Source organism: Pan paniscus, chromosome 3 (genome assembly GCF_029289425.2).
Source record: "Pan paniscus chromosome 3, NHGRI_mPanPan1-v2.0_pri, whole genome shotgun sequence".
Classification (NCBI taxonomy): domain Eukaryota; kingdom Metazoa; phylum Chordata; class Mammalia; order Primates; family Hominidae; genus Pan; species Pan paniscus.
The window spans coordinates 65533768-65552226 of record NC_073252.2 but is presented as its reverse complement, the minus strand read 5'-3'; the positions used below and the strand labels follow the sequence as shown (position 1 = coordinate 65552226).

The window sequence follows — 18459 nt, the reverse complement described above, 5'->3', positions numbered from 1 at the left end:
GAAGAGTTGATTCACAATTATCAGAATAAAACTTTATCTTAAAATAAATTCTATACCATCGTTTTAAAGTCTCCATTAAAAGTTTACTTCTTAACTTTGAGATTAAACTTTAAACAAATTTACCACACGTATAATAAATTTTTAAAAGAGCATTTTTAAAGGAATTTTCCACAATTATCTTCTTTTTTTTCAATACATTCATGGGAGAAAGCAGAGATGACTCAGGACTAGAAAGGGATGAGAGTGCTTCATGGAAATGAGAAACCATGGGCAGAGCCTCTATTAATAGGTAATATATTACTAGTTGAAAGAAAAGAGGAAGTTCGGATGAAAAATATATGTGGGTAATTTTAAGAATATATTGTATGTTTTACCTTCTAAAGTCTATTATGTGTGGGTATTGTAAATGCATACACTGACGTAAATTTAACTATCTAGAAAATATGTTATTTTCCTAAAACTAGTAAATCAAAACATAAAACATAGCTGAGAGATGCTACTTAGAGATAATTAGCTCCGTGACTTTCTATAGCCAAGTAATTTTATTTGGTTAAAAATTATATTGCTTTGATTACAACTTTTCAATGCATTTACAATAATAATAAATAAATACCCCAAATATAGCCATGATATTAAAAGTCAAATTAATATACTCAATTATTAGTACTTTTTAAATAATAAATATTTGTAAGATTGAATATAGTACAATAAATGTTGAAAGTCCACAGAATGATACATAAAACTCTTATTCTATTTTATAAGGGAAAACTGAGGGTTCTACTTTACTATTTTACTGTACTATTGAGGAAAGAGAAAAAGGAGAAACTAAAAATGAGGAAAAAAATCAGAGAAACATCTATCATGGCTTAAAGTAACCAAAATATGTTTATATGCTACCTAAAATAATAAAGTCATAATGTGCTGCTTAGCAACACCTGACTATGCATTGAATGCAACAATGTTAGAAGAACTGTGAAGTGTCTGGAAGTCTTAACAAATTTACAGAAATAAAACCTGCCAGTTTATTTTCTGAAATATGAACACTAAAATGAATTGAATGTTGTCTTTTGTAATTCTAAGACCTTACAAAACTCCTGTTTGGAACTGAACATTAGCGACCTCTTAAGGATACTTAATGATTGACAGGATATATATGGTCATTGCACATGTGGAAATTTAATTCCATATTGATCAAAAGTTCAAATGTTGATAGCCCGTAGGGTGGTGTTAACATTATAATAGGAGTAAAATATATCTCAAGTAAAAAAGATGTTCATTAATGTTAAACTTTAATTAATCAGCTGAGCGTGGTGGTTCACACCTGTAATCACAACACTTTGGGAGGCCAAGACAGGAAGAATACTTGACCCTTGGAGTTCAAGACTAGCCTGGGCAATATAATGAGACTGTCTCTACCACAAATAAAAGTTTAATTAATCACAAAACTTTATCCCATAGAAATAAATAACAAAGGTGAATATCACTGAATTCATATTAGACTATAGCTGATCCTCCCCCCAAATAAAGTGATTAATGGGAGAAAACATTCTAGTTGTCAAGAAAAACAGAATTATATTTGTTATTAACTAAATTTGAAGCATGCAGTCAATACAATCAGAATGGCAGTTCTATTCTAAACAAATACCACACCCTAAAGATGAACATATTTTATTTCTGGCAATATAGACACTGCATGTAACTATTATTCTTAGATAAAATATAACTTTTATGCATAGAGATCACAAGACAAAAAAGGAAAACCCAATTATAGGAAATAATCAAGAACCTGAGAAATAATTCAGTAAGTTTTGGGGTTTACACAATTTCTTTGGTTTTCTTGCCCATTGGGAATCTATATAAAGCCCTAGGCCAGTACTAGTGTTGGTATTGATTCCTACGCACAGATGCACATATTTAATTAAAAGAGAACTAGAAAGAAATTCACCTCCAGTACAGGTAAAATATGTCAATCTCTGCCTGTTCAAAGATAGAAAATGTATATCCCCTGAGAATTTGTAAACAGCCACTGGTGCCATATTAGGTTTTGATGCTTAAGTATGTATTATAATATTACTGTCAGGTTTTTGGAATACTCTCATTGAAACTTTAGTAGTGTTCCGCTAATGGTGGTCTCAAGCTGTAATACTTCTGGGACATCTGGCCCTAGAAAAAATAACCCACTGGAAGACTATGCATTCAGTTTAGGTAACCTAGCTTAAAACCCTCAAGTAGGTAAACTTACAATTTAAGTTTTAAAAATCATATGAAAACTAATCTACCATCAGACAGTGTCCAGGGACATGATAAATAATAAGATTAACTCAAGAGAACATCATAAATATGGAATCTCATAGAAAGTCACCTAAATCACTTAAAGATGATTGGAAGATTTAAAATAAAGAATCAAAAATATTAGAAAAACATGGTACTGCAAAAACCTACAGGATTTTTTGAGAAAAGATCAAATAAAATTTATTGAAATAAAACCTTTTGTACCTTATGATTAAAACGTAATGGAATGATAGTGTAGTCATGCAGAACAAACAGAAGAATTAGTCAATGAAAGGATGAGCCTGAAGAACCTACTCAGAAAGCAGAAAGATAAAGGGATTCAGAAAATATGAAAGATAGATTAAAAGAAATAGGGACCAAAATTAAATGATATAACATGTTCACAGGCATCCACAATAATAAGCAAAAAAAGTCCATTAATTGCAATGACAAACTACATATTCCATCTCATCCATCCCTCCTGCTGAGAACAACTGAAAAAATATGAGAAAATATTTTATCAAAATCTCCACAGAGTGGTTAAGAAAAATAAAAAGAATTAGGGAACCAAGATCTGGGAGACAGGAGAAGCTCAGAAAGCTGAGTCTAGCAACTACCCTTAGCCACATTCCCCTAAGGGTATCTGTTTATATTGGAAGAAGGAGCTAAGAGGCGAGGAAGCTGAGCAGGGCTTTTCACACACCTATGAGCCTAATGGGACAAAAATCAAACTTTATGCACAAAGAGAAGCCCTGGTAAAAGTCCACAATTTCAGTCGTTACCCTTAAATAAGGATGAATCAGAAATCAATCAATTCTTAAAGGAAACTAAGCGCAATTTTGAGTCATCTCCATCCCTGTTTGAATTAAAGTGATCTGTAACCTCCAAAGTCCAGCCTTACTGCTGGCAGAGGCAAATGTAAATCTTCTCTGGAAGGAGATCGCTTCTTTATTCAGACCCTATAATTATCTCTAAATTTTTTCATATATAATACCAGGCCTCAATAAAATAGAACGAAGAATGCTAGAAGACAAGACATGATGAAAAACCAGGGGGAAATTAAAAAGGTATTATAGAGATCCACCAACAATTCAGATAAAGTTTTCATACACAATTAAGAATAACTATGATTGATATAAACATAAAATACAAGACAGAATTATTTGGAAATCTAGAAACTATGGAAAGAAACACAGACATTTTGGAACTGCAAAGTATAGTAAGTGGGTTTATGAGATATCATTTAATGGTAGAGAGAAAAATAGTGAACTGGAAGTTGGAAGAAAATATCCCAACTAAAGCAAAGAGAGATAAATATGTGGAACGGGAAAGGTGTAGGATATATACATGATGAGCAATAAAAAAGTACATCATTCTAATATATGTGAAACTGAAGTGTGAGAATAAAAAAGTTAAAGAAAAGTGAAAAAGCCATATATTGAATGATATGATGGCTGAGAGTTTTCCAATACTGGCAAAATATATCAAGATAAATATTAAAGAATTACTGTAAATAACTGTATAGATATATAAAATAAAATGTACACATACACATATATTGATATATAATTAAAGACATATGATGACAAGATCTATATACTGAATACATATGTAATGAAAACCAGATGTAAGTATATAATTGCTAAACCATTTGAAACAATAATAGAAAAATATTTTTAAAAAACAGATTAAAAAACAAAAAATGTCATAAATATTACCAACAAATGAATGGCAATTAAATTAATAGAAGAGTTCTAAAGAGCAATATAAGATATTGGCCAAATAGCTTTTAAATAAAACACTATTGAAAGAAAATGTAAAATAAGGGCAAGTTTAATTAGACTAACAAGTCTTACTGTCAATAGAACACGTCTTTCCATCATTAGATTAACATCTAAAGGACCAATTTGAGAAAAAGAAGTTGATTTCAAGAGAAAGCGATGAGATGATGAAATAAATAAAACAATATTGAGCAAAATTCTGGCATGCATATGGATAATTCTATACAAAAAAGCAGAATATCTTATAATTTGATTATATACAATATGATTATAATACTACTAATAATGTATGTGCATATGCAAAAAATATATACAACCATAATGTACAAAATGGGAAGTATTCTTTGACTTTAAACCATCCTGCAAATTTAGGAAGAATGCACAAAACAAAATTAAGGAATAGGAAGTATTAGTTGGGGAATGGAATGCTAAATAGGAAGTGTCATGGCATGAGAGAATGTCCTGTGTAAATTGCATTGTCACTTTGAATATGTTATTTTATTAGAATTGTTATACTCCTTCTAAACAGTGGAAGCCTACAGACCTAAGAAAAGGGGCAGGCACATGAATTCTTGTCTTTCTTCTTAAGTAATAAACATCAAATATTACCCAAAATTCTTCCTTGATGTGCTAAAGATATTGGCTGCTGATTTAATATTGTTAAATTAGCTGGGTTTATTTTGTTAAAAAAGATTCATTTAGTACAATACTTCACTGGGATTAAATAGACCATTTTATTCTCTGTAAACCATTTCTTTGCAGTCTTGTAAATGCTACCTACATAATTAAGTGATCAAGCCAGAATGAAACCAAGGATGCCAGTGAGACATTTAATGGTTTAGTATGAGATGTATGATAGTGTTTATCTATCTGCAAAATGAGAAAACTATTTCCACTCTCATTCTCAACAACTAAAAGTGTTTAACACTGAAACCAGCACCAATCAATGTCTATAATTTTGCTGACCTTGAAAAACAATGCAACTGCTAAAGAGTTTACTTTTACAAAGATAGAGTGCACTAACACAATATAATCAGCAACTGCAGAAAAAAGTTTCTATAGGAAAACAAAGACATGCTTCTGGAAATGGAAAATTTTAAAGCTGCACAAAGTCTCTGAATTATACAATAAAAAATAGGATGAAGGAAGGATGCATAAAACAACAAGCTGGTTGCCTGTGATATGAAGCACAAAGCAAGAATTAAGTGGGACAGGAAGACAGATTGCAACCAAACTATTTATTTATGCTCACTGGCTAAAATTTGTAACCAGTGTGCTCACTGAATTACCCAACATCATCTAAGGAAGAAGCAAGATTGGTCATCATACCTATGTCCCCATTTACATTAGATACTATCCGCTGTGCTAGTCTCCCAGAGGACCCTTTAACTCAGTGACTGTCCTCCCAATTTTACTTTGCAGAAACAGTAATCAGAACTGATTGTCCACCTCTTCATACCTTCTCAGATTTTCCAACATACTTTAAGGCAGGGGTCTCCAACCCCTGGGCCACAGAGCAGTCCTGGTCCCTGGCCTATTAGGAACCTGGCTGCACAGCACATGGTGAGTGGTGGGCATGTGAGCAAAGCCTCATCGGTGTTTACAGCCATTCCCCATTACTCACATTACCATCTGAGCTCTGGCTCCTTGTCAGATAAGTGGCAGCATTAGATTCTCATAGCAGCACCTACCCTATTGTGGACTGTGCATGTGAGGAATCTAGGTTGCATGCTCCTTATGAGAATCTAATGCCTAATGGTCACTATCTCCCATTACCCCAAGAGGACACTGTCTAGTTTTAGGAAAACAAGTTCAGGGCTGCCACTGATTCTACATTTTGGTGAGCTGCATAATTATTTCATTATATATTACCATGTCATAATGATAGAAGTAAAGTGCAAAATAAATGTAATGCGCTTGAATCACCGTGAAACCACTCCCTACCACCCCCCGTGTGTGGAGAAATTGCCTTCCATGAAACTGGTCTCTGGTGCCAAAAAGGTTGGGGACTGCTGCTTTAGGGCACTCATGATCTGTCTTCTAAATCATCAAATTCCACTCCAAAGAGTCCTTCATTGTCCTGCTATGATATAAAACTTTTCTTCCTCTTCTTCAACTTGTATTTATATTTCATAATAAATTTACATGATTGTATGTCAGAAAGAGTATTAGGAGTCTTTTTCTTATTAAATGCTGCTTCAAAAACATTTGTTTTCTTGATTTGCATATGTTGGACCAGCCTTGCATCCCAGGGATGAAACCCACTTGATCATGGTGGATAAGCCTTTTGATGTGCTGCTGGATTCGGTTTGCCAGTATTTTATTGAGAATTTTTGCATCGATGTTCATCATGGATATTGGTCTTTTTTTTTTTTTGGTGGTTGTGTCTCTGCCAGCCTTTGGTATCAGGATGACGCTGGCCTCATAAAATGAGTTAGGGAGGATTCTCTCTTTTTCTATTGATTGGAATAGTTTCGGAAGGAATGGTACCAGCTCCTCTTTGTACCTCTGGTAGAATTCAGCTGTGAATCCGTCTGGTCCTGGACTTTTTTAGGTTGGTAAGCTGTTAATTATTGCCTCAATTTCAGAGCCTGTTATTGGTCTATTCAGAGATTCAACTTCTTCCTGGTTTAGTCTTAAGAGGGTGTATGTGTCCAGGAATTTATCCATTTCTTCTAGATTTTCTAGTTTATTTGCGTAGAGGTGTTTATAGTATTCTCTAATGGTAGTTTGTATTTCTGTGGGATTGGTGGTGATATCCCCTTTATCATTTTTTATTGCATCTATTTGAATCTTCTCTCTTCTTTATTAGTCTTGCTAGTGGTCTATCAATTTTGTTGATCTTTTCAAAAAAACAGCTCCTGGATACATTGATTTTTTGAAGGGTTTTTTGTGTCTCTATCTCCTTCAGTTCTGCTCTAATCTTAGTTATTTCTTGCCTTCTGCTAGCTTTTGAATGTGTTTGCTCTTGCTTCTCTAGCTCTTTCAATTTTGATGTTAGGGTGTCAATTTTAGAACTTTCCCGCTTTCTCTTGTGGGCATTTAGTGCTATAAATTTCCCTCTACACACTGCTTTAAATGTGTCCCAGATATTCTGGTATGTTGTGTCTTTGTTCTTGTCGGTTTCAAAGAACATCTTTATTTCTGCCTTCATTTTGTTATGTACCCAGTAGTCATTGAGGAGCAGGTTGTTCAGTTTCCATATACTTGAGCAGTTTTGAGTGGGTTTCTTAATCCTGAGTTCTAGTTTGATTGCACTGTGGTCTGAGAGACAGTTTGTTATAATTTCTGTTCTTTTACATTTGCTGAGGAGTGCTTTACATCCAACTATGTGGTCAATTCTGGAATAGGTGTGGTGTGGTGCTGAGAAGAATGTATATTCTGTTGATTTGGGGTGGAGAGTTCTGTAGATGTCTATTAGGTCTGCTTGGTGCAGAGCTGAATTCAATTCCTGGATATCCTTGTTAATTTTCTGTCTCATTGATCTGTCTAATGTTGACAGTGGGGTGTTAAAGTCTCCCATATGCAAATCAATCAACATAATCCAGCATATAAATACAATCAAAGACAAAAACCACATGATTATCTCAATAGATACAGAAAAGGCCTTTGACAAAATTCAGCAGCCCTTCATGCTAAAAACTCTCAATAAATTAGGTATTGACGGGACGTATCTCAAAATAATAAGAGCTATTTATGACAAACCCACAGCCAATATCATAATAAATGGGCAAAAACTGAAAAGCATTCCCTTTGAAAACTGGCACAAGACAGGGATGCCCTCTCTCACCACTCCTATTCAACATAGTGTTGGAAGTTCTGGCCAGGGCAATTAGGCAGGAGAAAGAAATAAAGGGTATTCAATTAGGAAAAGAGGAAGTCAAACTGTCCCTGTTTGCAGATGACATGATTGTATATCTAGAAAACCCCATCATCTCAGCCCAAAATCTCCTTAAGCTGATAAGCAACTTCAGCAAAGTCTCAGGATACGAAATCAGTATGCAAAAATCACAAGCATTCTTATACACCAATAACAGACAAACAGAGAGCCAAATCATGAGTGAACTCCCATTCACATTTGCTTCAAAGAGAATGAAATACCTAGGAATGCAACTTACAAGGGATATGAAGGACCTCTTCAAGGAGAACTACAAACCACTGCTCAATGAAATAAAAGAGGAGAGGGCACAAACAAATAGAAGAACATTCCATGCTCATGGATAGGAAGAATCAATATCGTGAAATGGCCATACTGCCCAAGGTCATTTATAGATTCAATGACATCCCCATCAAGCTATCAATGACTTTCTTCACAGAATTGGAAAAAACTACCTTAAAGTTCATATGGAGCCAAAAAAGAACCCACATTGCCAAGACAATCCTAAGCCAAAAGAACAAAGCTGGAGGCATCATGCTACCTGACTTCAAACGATACTACAAGGCTACAATAACCAAAACAGCACGGTACTGGTACCAAAACAGAGATATAGACCAATGGAACAGAACAGAGCCCTCAGAAATAATACCACACATCTACAACTATCTGATCTTTGACAAACCTGACAAAAACAAGAAATAGGGAAAGGATTCCCTATTTAACAAATGGTGCTGGGAAAACTGGCTAGCCATATGTAGAAAGCTGAAACTGGATCCCTTCCTTACACCTTATACAAAAATTAATTCAAGATGGATTAAAGACTTAAATGTTAGACCTAAAACCATAAAATACCTAGAAGAAAACCTAGGCAATACCATTCAGGACATAGGCATGGGCAAAGACTTCATGCCTAAAACACCAAAAGCAATGGCAACAAAAGCCAAAATTGACAAATGGGATCTAATTAAACTAAAGAGCTTCTGCACAGCAAAAGAAACTACCATCAGAGTCAACAGGCAACCTACAGAATGGGAGAAAATTTTTGCAATCTGCTCATCTGACAAAGGGCTTATATCCAGAATCTACAAAGAACTCAAACAAATTTACATGAAAAAAACAAACAACCCCATCAAAAAGTGGGCAAAGGATATGAACAGATACTTCTCAAAAGAAGACATTTATGCATTCAACAGACACATGATAAAATGCTCATCATCACTGGCCATCAGAGAAATGCAAATCAAAACCACAATGAAATATCATCTCACACCAGTTAGAATGTAGATCATTAAAAAGTCAGGAAACAGCAGGTGCTGGAGAGGATGTGGAGAAATAGGAACACTTTTACACTGTTGGTAGGACTGTAAACTAGTTCAACCATTGTGGAAGACAGTGGGGCGATTCCTCAGGGATCTAGAACTAGAAATACCATTTGACCCAGCCATCCCATTACTGGGTATATACCCAAAGGAATATAAATCATGCTGCTATAAAGACACATGCACATGTATGTTTATTGCGGCACTATTCACAATAGCAAAGACTTGGAACCAACCCAAATGTCCAACAATGATAGACTGGATTAAGAAAATGTGGCACATATACACGATGGAATACTATGTAGCCATAAAAAATGATGAGTTCATGTCCTTTGTAGGGACATGGATGAAGCTGGAAACCATCATTCTCAGCAAACTATCACAATGGCAAAAAACCAAACACCACATGTTCTCACTCATAGGTGGGAATTGAACAATGAGAACACTTGGACACAGGAAGGGGAACATCACACTCTGGGGTGGGGGGAGGGGGGAGGGATAGCATTAGGAGATATACCTAATGTAAATGACATAAATGATGAGTTAATTGGTGCAGCACACCAACATGGCACATGTATACATATGTAAGAAACCTGCATGTTGTGCACATGTACCCTAGAACTTAAAGTATAATAAAAATATATATATATATGGAAAAATATTTGTTTTCCATTTTCGTTGTGGAATGCATATCACTAGACTTTACTATCTAATATTATTTCTTCTAATTGCTATGTGTAATGTTCTTTCCACCTAAATCACTGATCATATTAGCACAGCACATCCTCTTCTCCACTATTTACTTATCAATGTTGATGATTTTAACATCACTTTAATTTTCTGCCCTTTAGGTCCTTGATCTACTCAAATCTGAAGATTCTCTGTTCTGCAACTCTTTCCCCATGTCTTATACTAAGAAATGCACTACCCCCAAACTAGAGATTTCAAATATCTTACTTCTTATTATCACCATCTCTCCTTTCTGCTTATTTACACTAATAATTCTCTCTAAAACATTCCTTGATTTTCCAAGAATTATTCTACTATTTTCACGATCATAAATTCCTCGTTTCTCCTAAATTTCATGCTATTCTGGACTAAATTATAGGATCCATAACAAATCACAACCTGAGGAACGTACCTACTTTACTTTGCCCTCTTCTCTCTTGGTCTCACTATGAGCAACCGTAAACCTCGTTTTACTCAACTATTTGACTTTCTGAGTTACTGAATTACTCTATACAGAGAGAATTTTCCTGATACTGATGGCAGCATCAGGTCATCTGTAGAGGCTGTTGCCATCATGCCAGCTGCAGTAGGGAGGTGAAGCCAGGACTGCATGCTCCATGGAGCTGGCAGAAGCCAGGAAAAAGTGGGAGTCTCACCCCTTATAAGTATGGGCAGGAGTTCCCTGGGTTCTGCTGCAGCCATCCAAACTGTGGCTGCAGACCCCAGCCTCTCACTCCATGGAGCAGGCATGACAATCACCCCACCGAACACAGCTGCAGCCCCCCAAATCATGGCTGCAGGCCCAGGAATCCCTGAACTCTCAGAGGTCTGGGGAGGCCCTGCTGCCTTCACAGGCTTGAAAGTGTCTGCTCCAGCTGTCTGGCTTCTCTCTGCTTTCAGTGCCCACTCCAATTTCAGAGCAAAGTTGGGACCAAGCCCGGGCACTGTGACAGCCCTACCGGGTTTGTGCACACTTGGAGCAGTGCTGACACACCAGCCCCCTGCTGCCTGCTGCTCTAGCCCCCTCTGGACTTTGGGCACTGACAAGCAAGGGAGGAAAGCCATAGGGGTACTAAGGGCAGCTTGGCACTGGCATGTAGATGCCCCTTGGCATGAACAGCCTGGGCACCATAAACAGCAGTAGGAAGGAGACAGGCTCCTGGGCAGAGGGGGCCAGTTCCTGGTGAGGCCCCATCTTCAGGCCGTGAAGTGCCTGAAGGATGGGGACCCAGCTGCCAGTCTCACAGACTGGGATGTGAACTTGTGGTGTCTTTTCTGGGCCCTCCCTTGGCTGCCTATGGACCAATCGAGTACACTTCCTTCCATCTGAAGCCCATAAAAGCCCCAGGCTCAGGCAGAGCTGAGGAGAGGTGGGAACTACCAGCTGCAGAGAGGAACAACCCACTCCAGGGCCTCCTCTTTGCTGAGAGCTTGGAAGACAGCAGGATGACCTGCTTGCAGTGGAGAACAACCCATTGCAGGACCTCCTATCTGCTGAGAGCTGCAGAGATGATGGGACAACCTGCCCATGGAGAGGAGCTTCCCACTCTAGGGTCTCCTCTCTGCTAAGAGCTGAACACTTGTTGGGAGACCCTGGTGGCAGAAAGGAGCTTCTCCCTATAGGTTTTCTCTGAGCTGTTCTATTGCTCAGTCCGAGCTCCTCTTCATCTTGCCCATCCTCCACTTGTCTTCATACCTCATTCTTGCTGTTTGCGGGACAAGAACTCAGGATCCACTAAACAGCAAGGCTAAAAGAGCTATAACAAAAATGGAGCTGAAGGCCAGGCAAGGTGGCTGACACCTGTAATCTCAGCACTTTGGGAGGTTGGGGTGTGTGGATCACCTGAGATCAGGATTTGAGACCAGCCTAACCAACATGGCAAAAACCCATCTCTACTAAAAATACAAAAATTAGCTGGGGGTGGTGGCACATTCCTGTAATCTCAGCTACTTGGGAGGCTGAGGCAGGAGAATCATTTGAACCTGGGAGGCAGAGGTGAGGTTTCAGTGAGCTGAGATCACATCATTGCACTCCAGCCTGGGCGACAAGAGTAAAACTCCATCTAAAAAAAAAAAAAAATGGGGCTAAAACATCCCCCTTGCTTGCCACGTTGCAGGTGAAGAGAAGGAGAGAAAAGCTGCAGCCCTTCAGGGATCCCAGACCTGGGAGCTTCCGGAGCCAGGCCTGTGACTCCCTCTTTGGGCCCCTGTGGTTGCTGGCATTTCTAAGCTTCTGGGTGCTATCACACTCCCTGGTGACAGCTGGGGAAGCAGCTTGTGGTGTGCCTGGTCCAGCTGCAGCCTCACAGAGAGCTAACACCCATGCTGGCACCTGGAGGTGTCTACCCTGTGGCAGGAGCCAGCATGTCTGACTGTGGAGTGGCCTGATCCAACACTCACTCACACACCCCTTGTCACTCCACACCTGACTTCAGTTTCCCTTCGAGGTGTGGGATCCAGGCCAGTAGCATTAGCTCAGTGCAACCCGCCAGGCCGAGTGGGCAGAATGAGCCCAGCAGGCCCAAGGAAAACTCAGGCAAAGGCATCACTAGCCACAAGTTTCCAGCCAGAAAAGCAACACCCTAAAAATCTCATAAAAATACTGCCAGATGGAGCAGATCCTAGTATTTTCTGCCTGTTATTGTTTCCCCACTTCCCTGTTTTTGGTCTTTATATCTGAAATTACTTATGTCTATTAAGATTTTTAGTGTATATTTCTCATTACTGTTGTGAAATCTCCATGAGAACAAGTACTCTGGATCATTTTGATCACCACTAGTATATGCAGTGATTGGAGGACTGCATGACACTGAAGAATGTGTGATGTGATTTTATAATATTTAAATAGATGCATGGCCTTTTTTAGAAGAAGACTTGGTAGTAGTTTTATATATATATATGTGTGTGTGTGTGTGTATGTGTGTGTGTTTATTTATATTTATATATACCATGATTTTAGTTAAATGTGAGACTGTTACTTATAATCCTTCCCTATCTGAAGAGAAGGTGATTACTGCTTAACCACCAAAGTCTGTCCACATTCACTGTGCTTAAAATCTGAAATTATACTCTGTTGTTGTTTTACTATTCTCAGGTAAATGATTTCCATGAATCTTAGTGTTCTCATCTGCGAAACAAACAATAAAAACAAAAATAAATGGAGGCCACAAAAGTATCTATCTATTCAGGACACTGTGAGGAATAAATGTAATAATATGTCAAATTACAAAAAAATTATTAAGAACTCATTAAATATACTATTAAATTACAGTTTTAAAGCAACATTAAAAACTTTTGGTCTTTTGTATAGGTGGAAGCATTTCTGCTAAAACATGATATATGCATTCCTGAGACACGTTTTCTGAAAAAATAACACTATGAAAATACAAGGTTATAAAAACATAAAGTTAGGGAAAGATTAGTTAAAATCTTTACAACTCTGTGTTGTGATCATTAACAAAACCAGCAATAGTCATAATAAAAAATAATAGTACAGTTAAAATTATGTTTCTAATAAAAAATTCAACAGAAAATATAGTTCGCCTTCTTTAAAAAAGGGGGAATAAAGGGTGATGAAAATGTGTGTAAGAATGAGTTTCCAGTGCTTAAATTAACAAAGATAAAGGGAAATCAGACAAAATACATTTCTAAGACAGAGCACCTGGCCAAAGGAGCTTGGTAAGAAATAGATATTGTGTTACAGTGTATATTAATAGCTTATATCTCTCCGTGTTTATGTTGTATAGTTTGTGCTCAGCTAGTGTTACTTGGTGGTGCAAAATGATACCGTGCTCAAAGAAAGGGTTATAAACAATTGTAAATTCCACATCATACTGATACCATTACCCTATTTACCAATTTTGCATGAGTTAATTAAAGTTATAGAGACAAATAAAGCAAACTATATAACCAAGTAAACATATTCTTACAGTCAAATGTAGTTGTTGCTCAACAGGAAAGAAATCAAAGAAACATTTATCATGATATCCCTCAAAGCATTAAATGGATATTTACTGTCACTAAGATAAACATGCACACACACACAGACACACACACACACACACTTACTTAAAACATTCTTTCCAGGCAAATTTAATGCTTTAACAAAAATAAATTCTGGTAAATAGAATTTTATTCATCTCATTCAACCTTGTTATGGGGAAAATACTTTCTTGCTACAAATTATTCAACAGTTAGGTTTCTACTCATGGAAGAATGATTTTCTTTCAAAATCTTGCTGGTTGATTGTTGATACATCAGTTTGCCAAAAGATTAACCTCAATTACACACTTCAGAGCCACGGAGAGAAAAAATAAAGTATGAACAAAATGTCATGGCTTGTGGAGAACATTTTAACCTGCTTTCATTTGTAATGTATAGAAAGCTTTTTAAAAAAATACCAGAAAACATAAAATTTTTAAAAAAATAAATACTAATAGATGAGAGGAAGGGGTCTATCCCCACCCTCCCCCACAGTAATCTGTGTATAAATATCTGTGAAATGTATAAGTGAATCCAATGCAAACCAGCTAGGTTACCATTTGCATTGATTTGTTTTTAAATTGTCAGCATTTAGAATAGGGAGTAATAGGACAAAATCATAGGAAAAAACTCATATATATATACTCACACATATACATATATTATAGCTCCATATGTAACATATTTATACATATAAGATGATACAAATATAATCTCTATTTATCTCTCTATAGAACCTATGTCTATATCTATCTATAAGATTCTATATCTATACATCTATCAAATTTTATTGATATATGGTAGATAGATAGATATAAAGACATGATATTTGATGTTATATTTGTTTAGTTTTGATATAGGAGTCTGAAATTCCTGGTGCATTTTTGAGAAGCTCTGACTTGTGAAAAAAACACAATTTATGACATTTTATATGAATTATGGAAAAGGTAGCATCTGGAGTTATTTGCATTCAGATTGGAAAGTAGAATGAGGTGAGAGACTTTACACTTGCTTACTATTCAAATGCACAAACATTAATGGTGAATGTTGAAAATGGTGCCTGACATTTAATCTAAATTTAAAACAAAGTGTAATTTAAAATTAAGGTGTAATTTAAAACAAAGCTCCTATGTGAAATGTAATGGCTTTAAGGCTTTGAATGAAACTACATGCTACCAACCATAGCTCTCAGCAAAGAGGAACTGGTAAGAGAAAACAGAAAAACAAAATGACAATCTGAAAATGTTTCAGATAGATTTTTATTCTCCATCTTGTTTTTTGTTTGTTTGTCTGTTTTTGTTGTCTTAAACAATAAGACATTTATTATTTCACACACCAGGCCAATGTGAGTCAGGTAGCTCTTGACTGAGTGACATGGAGGTTAAATCAATCCATCACAAGTCAAGTGAGATTAACATTGTCCATAAAGAAGTTAAAGGTTTTCTGGCCATCAGAGAAATGCAAATCAAAACCACAATGAGATACCATCTCACACCAGTTAGAATGGCGATCATTAAAAAGTCAGGAAACAACAAGTGCTGGAGAAGATGTGGAGAAATAGGAACACTTTTACACTGTTGGTGGGACTGTAAACTAGTTCAACCATTGTGGAAGTCAGTGTGGCAATTCCTCAGGGATCTAGAAATACCATTTGACCCAGCCATCCCATTACTGGGTATATACCCAAAGGAATATAAATCATGCTGCTATAAAGACACATGCACACGTGTGTTTATGGCGGCATTATTCACAATAGCAAAGACTTGGAACCAACCCAAATGTCCAACAATGATAGACTGGATTAAGAAAATGTGGCACATATACACCATGGAATAATATGCAGCCATAAAAATGATGAGTTCATGTCCTTTGTAGGGACATGGATGAAGCTGGAAACCATCATTCTCAGCAAACTATCACAACGGCAAAAAACCAAACACCACATGTTCTCACCCATAGGTGGGAATTGAACAATGAGAACACATGGACACAGGAAGAGGAACATCACACACCGGGGCCTGTTGTTGGGGGTGGGGGAGTGGGGAGGGATAGCATTAGGAGATATACCTAATGTTAAATGATGAGTTAATAGGTGCAGCACACCAACATGGCACATGTATACATATGTAACTAACCTGCATGTTGTGCACATGTACCCTAAAACTTAAAGTATAATAATAAAAAAAAAAGAAGTTAAAGGTTTTCTAAGTCACAAGCAGACCCCAGTTAAGGTCCTGTTGAACCTAATGCCTTTCTCCTGTGTGGATTAACTGATATAGAAGAACTGTATGGTTTCAGGTAATCTTTTCCACCTTGACTACACATTGTAACATCTTCTTCCACTGTAATAAGACTAACCCAACACTGTTGGGTGCTTCAACAGCAAAAAAAAAAAAAAAAAAAAAAAAAAAAACATTTATCATATCCCTCAAAGTATTAAGTGGATTTTTATTTACTGCCACTAAGATAAATATGCACACAGAAGCACACACACAAGAATATAAACACAACACACACAAACACACACAGGCTTACTTAAAACATTCTTTCCAGACAAATTTACTCTTTAACAAAAATGAATTCTAGTAAATATAATTTTATTCATCTCATTAGATGTTGTTATGGGAAAAATACTTTCTTGCTACAAAATATTCAAAAGTCATCTTTCAACTCATGAAAGAAGCATCTGTGGCTTTTCCAGGTGTACATTGCAAGCTGTCAGTGGATCTACCATTCTGGGGTCTGGAGGATGGTGGCTGTTTTCTCACAGCTCCACTAGGCAGTGCCCCAGTGAGTACTTTGTGTGGTGGCTCCGACCCCACATTTCCCCTCTGCGCTATTCTAGAAGAGGTTCTTCTTGAGAGCTCTGCTCCTACAGCCAACTTCTGTCTAGACATCCGAGGGTTTCCATACCTCCTCTGAAATCTAGGTGGAGGTTCCCAAACCTCAGTTCTTGACTTCTGTGTACCTGCAGGCTCGACACCACGTGCAAGCTGCCAAGCCTAGGGGCTTGCGCCCTCTGAAGCCTAAGCTGTACATTGGCCCCTTTTAGTGATGACTGGAACTGGAGCAGCTGAGACACAAGGCAACAAGTCCTGAGACTGCACAGATCAGGGGGCCCCTGGGCCAGGCCCACAGAACCATTTTTTCCTCCTAGGTTTCCAGACCTGTGACAGAAGCAGCTGCTGTGAAGGTCTCTGAGGTGCCCTGGAGAATTGTCCCCATTGTCTTGGTGATTAAGTGTGGCTTTCCCTGAACATGAGTGGCCTGGTACTGCAGCACTGGACTGCAAGTTTCTCCCAGTCTCCTGGATATGGAGGACTTTTTTCATATGTTTGCTTTTAGGTTCTTTACAAACTAAGCCCTGTCCTTACTTCTGAAAAATTTATCGCTACTGTTTTGCTTCTCGTTCTGGTGAAAATTTTGCTGAACTTGAAGCCTGTTCTGTGTGTGCCTATGTCTGTACAGTTTCTACCCAGAATTGTGTTATTTGACATTCAGTCAGGTGAAAAACATCCTTTAAGTCAAGGACAGGTATCTCACAAGAATGGGCCATATAAACGCACAAATCTGCCTTTACAATCCTGAATTGTGACATTCTTACATAAATAGCCTATTCAAAAAGTTGCCTCTTCATCCTCCACTCAATGCCATTAATGCAGTGAGGCCATAGTGCAAAATAATCCATCATTCCAACATGATACAGGAATCTTTGAGTCACATAAAAGAACACTGACTTATCTGGAAAAAAGTAAATGGCCATATCCTCAAATACCACACAGCCCTTCCTAGAGTTCATAGGCATTTCTGTGGCATGGGAATGTGTCCAGCTGCCCATGTGACAACTTTATTCTGGGACATCTCAAAATCAATGTGTTCATAAGTTTAATGCCTAATGGCCTTAAAATCTACTCCTTTATAACTTCCTGTATTAGCTCATTTTCACACAACTGTAAAGATACTACCCAAGACAGGCAATTTATAAGGAAGGAGGTTTCGTTGACTCACAGTTCTGCATGGCTGGGGAGGCCTCAGGAAACTTACAATCATGGTGCAAGGCAAAGGGGAAGCAGGCACCTTCTTCACAAGGTTGCAGGAGAGAGAAAAATAAAGCACATGGGAAATTGCCATTTATAAAGCCATCATGTGTCATCATAACTCATTCACTATCATAAGAACAGCAAGGAGGAAACGGCCCCCATGATCCAGTAACCTCCTCTCTCTGTATGTGGGGATTACAGGTCCCTCCCTTGACATGCAGGGATTATAATTGAGATGAGGTTTGGGTCGGGACACAGAGCCAAACCATATCATGTACCCCATGGCGTCTCCCAAATCTAATGTCTTTTCACATTAAAACCAATCATGACTTTCCAACAGTCCTCTAGCATTTTGGCGACAACCAGTCAGCAAGTCTCTAGGAAGTTTCAAACTTTCTCACATCTTCCTGTCTTCTTCTGAGCCCTCTAGACTGTGTCAACTTCTACTCATTACCCAGTTC

At 37.5% G+C, this 18459-nt stretch overlaps 1 protein-coding gene across 2 annotated transcripts in view; it reads right to left on the bottom strand.

The window, feature by feature from the left end:
* Window positions 1-18459, bottom strand: part of TECRL (trans-2,3-enoyl-CoA reductase like) — a 132530-nt gene that overhangs the window by 52723 nt on the left and 61348 nt on the right. The gene's annotated exons all lie outside the window — the stretch shown is intronic.